This window comes from Henckelia pumila, unplaced genomic scaffold, assembly GCF_033568475.1.
Source record: "Henckelia pumila isolate YLH828 unplaced genomic scaffold, ASM3356847v2 CTG_674:::fragment_3, whole genome shotgun sequence".
NCBI lineage: Eukaryota > Viridiplantae > Streptophyta > Magnoliopsida > Lamiales > Gesneriaceae > Henckelia > Henckelia pumila.
In genome coordinates, this window is record NW_027331881.1 from 183145 (window position 1) to 192150 (window position 9006).

Consider the following 9006-nt stretch of genomic DNA (forward strand, 5'->3'; position numbering starts at 1 on the left):
TGTTCAGTCGCCCAACACTATAAGTTCAGTCGCCTGACTATGTATTCAGTCGCCGTAGCTGTTTAATCGCAAAAATCTATTTTTTTCATAGATTTACTGCTTTGTGTTATTGTGTATATATTGTAACAGAGAGGATGGATAGCAAAGCCTTCGTTCGAGGCAAATTGGTTTATTTTGAGCCAAATGAGTTGAATTCGTTGCCTGAGACACCGGATGTCGATGATTCACTATATCAAAACCTTAAAATCGACCCGGATTTGGATGAAGTTATTGCCCATCTGGCCTACCCTGGAGCTTCGTGGATTGCTCCTGTTTCTTCCATGTATTTTAAGGAACGTTATTTGCACTTGGTCCCATCCACCTAGTATATCTTCCTGACTCAGCGTCTGATGTCGATATTGCACTCAAGTGAAGTTTATCTTGAGCGTGCCCTACTTCTTTACACTCTTGATATGGCCAATAAATGTGGGACGCGTGATTCACAGCGAGATCCGTCGGTCGATTACTTCCACTGCTGTGGGTCTCTACTTTTCGATGATTATTACAGTGATGTGTGTCTGCGCCGGTGATTCCGATGAAGAATGGTTGCACCCCATGCGACCCGTGGACGCAACTGCAATTGAGGCGAAGAGACTATATCGGGTCAAAAACTTTGTGCAGGACGACCGATTTGTTCATCGTCCGGTACCCCCAAGGCAGCCTCCTCCATATCATCGCTCCCAGGCCAATTCCATCCGCGAGCTTATCGCCTTTGCCCATCACCAGAACGAATTCAATGCGGTGGCTGCTCATAACTCTCAAGCGCTGGAATCTCTCATTCGTGGTATATTTTTGCATCTAGGCATTGATACGTCTGATGTCCCTGCTGCTCTACCGTACCCTCCGCATTTCCCATTTCAGTACGCCAGTCCTGTTCCCTCTCCTAAGGTTGAAGAGGAGGAAGACGGCAACCCGTAAACCAGGGGAGTTTTGTTTTTCATTTTGCATTGCATTGTCATTTTGTTCTTTGTTATGTTTTGTGTTTTGATGCATTGAGGGCAATGCTTCATTTAAGTGTGTGTGTGTGTGGGGGGGGGGGGGGGTGCATTCATGATGTTGCATTTGTTTTTGTTGTTGCATTTAGTTTGTGAATTGTGGTTGTCATTGTTCATCATGTTTGTGTGTCGTATGCATAAGTTGAGGATGAATAATGTTATCCTATGATGATGAAGTGGAAAAATTGAATTTTTGTGAAAATTTTACTCTTGATTTGATATGAGAAACAATAGATTGATTGATGAATATTTCAAGCACGCATGTTTAACCGGTGAATTGTAGTGATGTATTAGATATTGTGGATGTATGTTGGGCCATTGCACGACAATAGATGTTTGTAGAACTTGATGGTTCTTGGTTTTTGATGATTTATTTGATGTGACATATACACTCTTGGGCGCACCTTTTAAAATATTTTATGAAACGATTATGAAATTCCAATTATCTCCATCCAGGTTCGAGCAAGATGATTGAAATCCTACTCGTCTTGTTTGTGGCTAAGTATGCCGATAAAATGAGGTTAAAATTTTGAATTTTTTTTTAAAATAACAATTCCATTCGGGCTTGGAATGTGAATGGAATTCTATTCACTATTTCATAGCTAAGTATGCGGACCTAATGTGGTTGTAGTTCCATCCGGGCTATAGACGATGTGATTGAAATTCGAATCATATCTATTTATAGCTAAGTATGCGGGTAATTATTGGGACTTTAAATGTCGGGTGCAAAATCCGACGGTGCATAATTATATCTCAAGAGATTTGTGTTGTGTTGAAGGATTATTTAGAGGAGAGTTTTTGATTGTGAAACATTACACCGAATTGTTATAGGTCGGCGAACAGTCTTGAGCCTTTGTCTTTTGAAGTTGCGTGTAACTGGGATAACATGTCACACACACACGTTCACATTCGACTGAAGGTGTATTATTGATAATCGAGAGTATGTGTTAGTTGTTTTTTGTATGAGAATCTTCTTTGAGACTATGTTATGCATGATTCGTCTTTGTTTATGCGTTTGTTGTGTTTTCATTCTGTTTTTTCATGACTTGCTCGAATGCGAGAAATTATTAAGTGTGGGAAAATTTGATAGTTGTGTTTGTGTTGCATATTTTAACATCATTCTGTTGTTGTTTTGCATGCATTTGTATGTTTTACTTTAGTATTTTGTTCTTATTTCATTTATCGTATCTTCATTACATGTTTCCCGTGTTATTTTATAGGACATGGCATTTTGGAGAATTTTTTGGACAGAAGTTTCATGGCTCGATCGGTCATCCTTTACCAATCGAGCGAGGGAGATGAAGACTTCGAGACAGAGTTTTGGCCGCTCGATCCGCAAAGTTCTACCAATCGAGCGACCGTATGAAGAAAAGTGGACGAATTAAGATAGAATTCTGCCCAACTCGTCCCCGACCACTAAAATCCGCTACCGGGTTTTAGTTGTTTTTTTTAAAAAAATCGTTTCACAAAAACCCACTACTGAGTTTTAGTTGTCGGGGATGAGTTGAGCATCATTGGTTGGGCAGCTGAAAATTTATATATATATATATATATATATATATATAATCAGTTCAAAGATATTATACTATCACCATTCATTACCTTATACAATTATGATATTATTACTATTTGAATTTAAATCAGTAGATTTGACATATTATAGATTTTAGTGAGTTTGTTGGGATATATATTTATTGAGCTTGAACTTTACTGTGTCTTATTCAGTTAATGATATTAATATTGGACCTTACTAATTAATTAGAAGGCTCAATTCTATAGGGTCAAATGTTTAACTTGGACTATAATCCATCAAATACAAAATCTATTCTATTATAAATATGTAGCTTGCATTGTGAATTTACTTTGGTACCCTTATTAATTTCTTTTCTTATTAATTGTTTTTTTTTTCATTAATTGTTGTGCATTATTTGTTTGGTTTTGTTATCATACATTATTTTTAAATTCATTGATTATTTTAAAAATAAAGCTAAAAATTATGTTCTTAAATAATTTTTTCCTACCAATAATTTTTAATTTGGTACCATTTTTAATTGTTTTACTTATTAATTGTTTTTTTATTTTCTCATTCATTATTGTGCATTGTTTGTTTGTTATTTTCTCATTATTGTCATTAACAAAAAATTATATGTTTAAAACTATATACCTAAATAAAAATATCAACTACATCATGTGATTTGGTTTCTTATATCTAATTGTATTTTAAAAAAATTTATGATTTGTATTTAAAAGTCAATTAAATAAAATCTGGTCAAAAGATTAATGTGTATACCTTTTGTTGTTTAAATTTTTTAAATTTCATAATTTTAGAACATACCGCAACTTGAGAACAATTTTGCTATGACCTCGGTAGCACATTGGTCCTTACTGGTTCTCGATAATATGAATAGAAACACTTAAATATAGACTGAACGACTTAGAAACTTCTAAATGTGCATTTTTAGAGCTTTCATTATGAATTTACTTTGGTACCCTTATTAATTTCTTTTCTTATTAATTATTTTTTTTTCATTAATTGTTGTGCATTATTTGTTTGGTTTTGTTATCATACATTATTTTTAAATTCATTGATTATTTTAAAAATAAAGCTAAAAACTATGTTCTTAAATAATTTTTTCCTACCAATAATTTTTAATTGTTTTACTTATTAATTGTTTTTTTTTATTTTCTCATTCATTATTGTGCATTATTTGTTTGTTATTTTCTCATTATTGTCATTAACAAAAAATTATATGTTTAAAACTATATACCTAAATAAAAATATCAACTACATCATGTGATTTGGTTTCTTATATCTAATTTTATTTTAAAAAAATTTACGATTTGTATTTAAAAGTCAATTAAATAAAATCTGGTCAAAAGATTAATGCGTATACCTTTTGTTGTTTAAATTTTTTAAATTTCATAATTTTAGAACATACCGCAACTTGAGAACAATTTTGCTATGACCTTGGTAGCACATTGGTCCTTACTGGTTCTCGATAATATGAATAGAAACACTTAAATATAGACTGAACGACTTAGAAACTTCTAAATGTGCATTTTTAGATCTTATAATTCGCTAAACTATTTATTCTACTTTCAAAAATTAACCACAAATAATATGTTTAATAAAAGTTATATTACTTTTTTTTCAGAGCTTCTAATTTTCTATTGGCCTTATTATACTTATTGACATTGATCAGAAATTATATGTTTAAGTTATATATTTAAATAAAAATATCAACTACATCATGTGGCTTGGTTTTTTGTATCTAATTTTTTTTATTTCTATCAAAATTTTTATATAAAACTAAGTAAATAAAATATGGTCAAAAAAATAATGTTATATACTTTTTGTTGTTTAAAATTTTTAAATTTTTTAATTTACTTGTTACCGACCCGGATCCACAACTAATCACTTCATAAGCATGTAATTAACTTAATTAAAATATTGATATATAAATAGCGGTAGATAACTAAAATGTAAGAATCAGTTATATAACTCAATCAATTTACAACAAAATACAAAAATAGATTTAAACTAAAACTATCGGTCACCTATGCTCCTACGCCTTGGTAATCGAATGGACATTGATTCACTTCCTGTACAACTTGCAAGTTGTCTCGTCGAATGTGATGTTCGTGATAGAAACATGGTCGTGGGTGAAATACTCATGTACGTAATCTATTAGTACACATGTTTACACGCAATGCATGAAGCATTACTATTCTGGTAAGCATGGATTAAACATTGGATCTCATGCTTAGATTATAAGCATTCCCAGTATGAGCACGCTGCTCCGAAAATCCAATTGGTGCTACACATGCATAGCAACTATGATCTTGGACTAAAACTGTCATGGTTAAGATTGCACACGTTGCTCTATGTACCCAGTGGTCGCATGGTTATCAGAAACAAGGGTTGAGAGATCCTACTAAACTGCATATCTTAAATGTTATCAGGGCTCAACATGATACACAAATTCATATATAACATGACATAGTAAACATGCATCATATGACTATTAATAATGCAACAAATAACAATGCAACAAAAAAATATGCAAACTAAGCTTGATATCTCATTCAGTACTTATGCACATCTAAACAACTGATTTATGAACATAGGGTCTAAAGACCTAGCCTAAAGATAAGTGTGTGCTTATCCAATAGCTACTGTCAAAGTCCAAATTAAGAAAGGGATTCGGGACTATAACTTCTTCAGTCGTTAGTTCGCATAACTCAAAAATGCCGCAACTTGAGAACAATTTCTCTATGACCTCGGTAGGATCTTGGTCCTTGCTGGCTCTTGATAATATGAATAGAAACACTTAAATATAGACTGAATGGCTTGGAAACCTCTGAATTGTATTTTAGATCTTATAATTCGCTTATTTCTTTATTCTACTTTCGCAAATTTACCACAAATTATATGTTTAAAAAAGTTATATTTATTTTTTCAAAGCCTCTAATTTTCTATTAGCCTTATTCTACTTATGATCATTAACCAAAAATTATATTTTAAATTATATATCTAAATTAAAATATCTACTACATCATGTGGCTTGGCTTTCTATATATAATTTTTTTATTTTTATCTAAATCTTTACGATTTTTTGTATTTAAAACATATGGTCAAAAAAAATTAATGTAATATACTTTTTATTGTATATAATTTTTTATTTTTTAATTTCTTAATTTACTTGTCACATTACCTGGATCAACAACCAATCACTTGATAAGCATGTAACTAACTTAATTAAAATATTAACATATAAATAAAAAAAGATAACTGAAAACTTAAGAATTAATTATAACTCAATCGAATTACAACAAAATAACAGAAATAGATTTAAACTAGAACAATCGGTAACATATGCTCATAGGCCTTGACAATCGAATGAACATTGATCCACCTCCTGAACAATTTTCAAATTGTATCGTCTAATGTGATGTTCGTGATAGAAACAGGGATCTGAGTGAAATTCATGCATGTAATCTATTAGTATGCATGTTTACATGCAATACATGAAGCATGACTACTATGGTAAGCAGAGATCAAACATTGAAACTCATGCTTAGATTATAGGCATCTCCAGTATGAGCACGCTGCTCCGAAAATCCAATACACATACTAACTATGATCTTGGACTAAAAGTGTCATGGTAAGTTTGCATACGCTGCTCTATGTACTCAGTGGGTGTCACATGGTTACAAGAAATAAGAGTTGAGCGACCTTACTCAACTGAATATCTCAAGGGTCCAGGTTCAACATGATACTCAAATGTTCATATATAACATGACAGGAAAAATATACATCATATGACTATTAATAATGCAAAAAATAACAATGCAAAAAAATAATATGCACATTCAACTTGATATCTGAGTCAGTACTTATGCACATCTAAAAAACTGGTTTAGGAACACATGGTCTAAAGTCCTAGCCTAAAGATAATTGTATGCTTATCCAACATCTACTCCCAAAGTCCCAATTAAGAAAGGGATTCGGGATTATAACTTCATCCGTCGTTAGTCTGCACAAGTCGAAAATGTCGTAACTTGATTTGCGATGACCCATGTAGCACCTTGTTCCTTGTGGGTTCTCGATAATATGAATAGAAACACTTAAATATGGCTCAGGAACCTCTGAATGTGCAACTTAGAACTTATAATTCAAAAATCTCTTTATTTTACTTTCGAAAATTAATCACAAATTATATGTTTAGTAAAAGTTATATTCATTTTTTCAAAGCTTCTAATTTGCTATTAGTCTTATTCTAATTATGGTCATTAACCAAAAATTATATGTTTAAATTATATATCTAAATAAAAATATCAACTACATCATATGGTTTGATTTCCTATATCTAAATTTTTTATTCCGATCCAAATTTTTTCGGTTTGTATTTAAAAATAACTTAAATAAAATATGGTAAAAAAATTAATGTGATATAATTTTTGTTGTTTAAAATTTTTAATTTACCTGTATTGGTCAAATTTTTTATTTTTATGTTAATTTCTTTTATTGTTTTCCCCTAGATAGATAACTTGCGATTTATCTCATCGAATGTGATATTCGTTATAGAAACATGGACGTGAGTGAAATCGTCACGTACGTATATAATCTATTAATGCATATGTTTACATGCAATGCATGAATTATTATGACTACTCTGGTAAGCAGGGATCAAACATTTTGTCACGGTTACAAGAAACAAAAGTTGAGCGACCCTATCCAATTAACTATCTCAAGGAATATCAAACTCAGCGTGATTAACACATGGTCATACATATACACTACAAGATAATATGCATCATATCACAAATAATATTGCAACGTATAAAAATACATATCAAGCTGGATATCTCAGTTAATACTTACGCATCTCTAAAAAATTGTTTAGTAGCACAAAGTCTATAAATTCCCAACCTAAATATAAGTGAACATCATATCACTATTTTTTTAATCTGAAGTTTCTATTAATCCAATAGACACTCCCAATAACTATTAAGTATTGGGGACTATCTTTCATCTATCGTTAGTGCGTAAAAGTCGAGAGCCTCGCAACTGAGCAGAATTTCATTACGACCTCAGTAGCACAATGTTTCTTGGTAGCCCTCGCTAATATAGCTAGAGCACTCAAATATAGACAGATCTCAAGAAACTATGTTGCACTTAGGCATGAGAATCTCACGTCTCTTATGTTTTTAAATTAAAATATTTTGCAACCAACATTTTATTGTGATTTTTATTTATAAATTACATAAATAAAACACAATAAAATATCGTTTTGATATGATCTTTTTAGAGTTTCTAATTTTCTAATTTGCAATCATTTCTTTCAACCAATGTTTTCTTGTGATTTACATTTATAAATTAATTTAATTTAATAAAACATGGTAAAATATCAATCTCACAAACTTGACTCGTGACACTGTCTTACTCGAATTTTGTTTTAGTTTTTTTTGAATTTTAATTAATCTGTCGTATGTACCCCACGTGCAACGCACGTGCACGTTTTCTAGTTTAAATGAGCACCGGAAAAAATATATATATGAGGATTTGAGACCCGTGTTCACTCTTCTTTTCTTTCTTTTTTCTTTTCTTTCTCCCCCTTTTTTAGTGCACATAGATAAATATTTGAGTAATGCTATATGTACAACGAAATTTATACATCAATTTATACAACATAAAAAAATCAATACAAAAATTTCATTTATCAAAATCTCATGATAAATTGTATGCAATATTACAATATAATAGCAAAATCTCACGATATATTTGTTGTAAATATCGTTGTACACGATATTTGTTGTACCTTTAGCATTATTCTAAATATTTATAAATCAATTTTAACTCTAAAAAATCAATACAAAAATTTTATTTGTCGAACATGCTACATTAAATATAAAATATCGCAAAATAGCAAAAATATCATGATTTAATCATTCATTCTGGGCAAAAATTGAAAATTCAACTAATTATACAACACATTTAATATATATATATATATATATATATATATATATATATATATATATATATATATTACTGCTAGATTGCATATCCGACCTGTAAATTAGAGTCTTACTGCTAGATTGCATGCCAGAGCTGTAGGTCCTAGCCTTACTGCTAGATTGCATGTCTGAGCTCAGTGTAACTGCAAGAAAACATGAGACCAAGGCAGAAATAATCCAAGACAATAATATCTCATATTTTTAACCCATAATGTAGATACAAAATTTAAAAACAACTCCATAATAATATAATCCCGAGTTCGTGGAACTTTGGCTTGTGAATGCGAGATATAACAAGTAAAATGAGTTATTTGCACCAACCACCCCTGTGAAATTTTAATAGGCATCTTCAACCCTGACATTTTAAAAAATTAGCACACGTGCCCCTTTCAGATGAGTGATTGTTGCGCACGCGCCCCTCATGCGACTGTGCAAAGATTTTGATATTTTT